This window comes from Mesoplodon densirostris, chromosome 1 (assembly GCF_025265405.1).
Source record: "Mesoplodon densirostris isolate mMesDen1 chromosome 1, mMesDen1 primary haplotype, whole genome shotgun sequence".
NCBI classification, from domain to species: domain Eukaryota; kingdom Metazoa; phylum Chordata; class Mammalia; order Artiodactyla; family Ziphiidae; genus Mesoplodon; species Mesoplodon densirostris.
The window spans coordinates 132915256-132916894 of record NC_082661.1 but is presented as its reverse complement, the minus strand read 5'-3'; the positions used below and the strand labels follow the sequence as shown (position 1 = coordinate 132916894).

Sequence of the window (1639 nt, the reverse complement as noted above, 5' to 3'; positions counted from 1 at the left end):
CATTCGAAGTAGGCAAAAATATGGCACATGTTTTAAAAACAGAAAATACAAAAATAATTTCACTATGAAATATGCTTTGATTTGCATGTGACTTGGTACTTATGTCATATTTACCAGGTCCAACTGCTCTAATAAATCTCTATTATACATATTTTAGAATACTTATTTTTAAAAAATATCTTTTTAAGCCAAAACATAAAATCTACATTTGTGCATCCATGTTATCCTACTTAGTATCTTCATAGATCCAAGATGCTAAAAGATTAATAACATTTTTTTTTTAATTTCAAGCCACAGATTAACAAATATACTTCAAATTTTCTGGATTACACTACTAAAAGCAACTTGTATTAATGTACACTGGATTTTCAGATATAAATACCAGTCAATGGTTGGTTGGTCATTACACGACAAGTATAATTATTCTTAGAACTGGGTCATAATATACAGAATGCCTTAACTTTTCTTAGTTCAAACCCTGTAATTTGACCCTAAAATTCATAAAAATAACCCTTTCTGTGCTTTAAGCTGACACACTGACTTTGTAGTCTACACTATGTAAGACAGCAGGTAACTCTAGCACAGAAGAAACTATATAATGTGGCATGGGGGATGACTTCAATGGCTCCATTCCATTTTTATCTTTCCAGACTGTTGCCTTCAGCCCTGCATTGAGGCCTTTTGAATATCGGTTTCTAGTGTGTCACCAAACATCACACAGTCCCCAGGTTGTACTCCGAGGAGATCACAGGAGTAATAAAATTTTGAAGGTGCTGGTTTCTCCACTTTCTGCTCTCCATCTACAACAACAGCATCAAAATAAGCCAGACAGGCACAAGCCTTGATCTGCCTCTGGGTCTGTCTTTCTCCATTTGTTAATAAAAGTAGGCAGACATCCTTTTGAAGTTCAGTAAACATGGCTTTGACATCTGCCAGTGTCAAATGCTGTAAATATGTAGGTTTCCACAGAAAATAACATCCTTCAGTCAGTTTCCTATTGGCTGCACCACCTTTGGTTTCCTGGATTGCTTCTTCCCAGTGTAAAGTCCTGAGGTCAGTAATGCATGTATTAGAAGGATGAAAACATTCCTTGCTGAGTTTAATTTGAACTTTGTCACAGATGACTTCGGCCTCTTCTTTGAAATGGTATTTTGATTGTAAGAGCTTTATCACCTCCAACATGCCCTTCCGACTCAACCTGGGCAAGTTGAAGAGTATGCTGTCCAGGTCGAAGACAGCTCACACCTGGCTCAGCCCCATGCCACCATTGCCTGCATGGTGCACCAACTCCTGAATTTGTATCTTTTGAGTTATTACTTTAATGGCTGCTGTAGATATTTCTATATTCATGTTAAATTTATCCTAGTCTCTGTCAGGTCACCGCTAACTTCATTTTGGTAAAAATATAGCAACTTTGCATCTATGTAGCTTCTTTTCCCCTTTTAATCTGTGCTATCGTTGTTGTGTAGATTATAATATGCGTATATTTGATTGTGTATTTATATATCCCAAGTTGGTGTTACAATATTGCTTTGAATTATCTTTTCAATTAAGAGAAAACATATAACCAATCTTTTATATTTAATACCTTTGGTACTCATCATTCCGCCCTGTGTATCTAACTTATCATCGGGTGTGT

The 1639-nt window shown here is 36.1% G+C and overlaps 1 pseudogene; it reads right to left on the bottom strand.

Annotated features, from left to right (window-relative positions):
- Nucleotides 1-523: 523 nt before the first annotated feature.
- Nucleotides 524-1260, bottom strand: LOC132484268 (N-acylneuraminate-9-phosphatase-like; annotated as a pseudogene).
- Nucleotides 1261-1639: the final 379 nt, after the last annotated feature.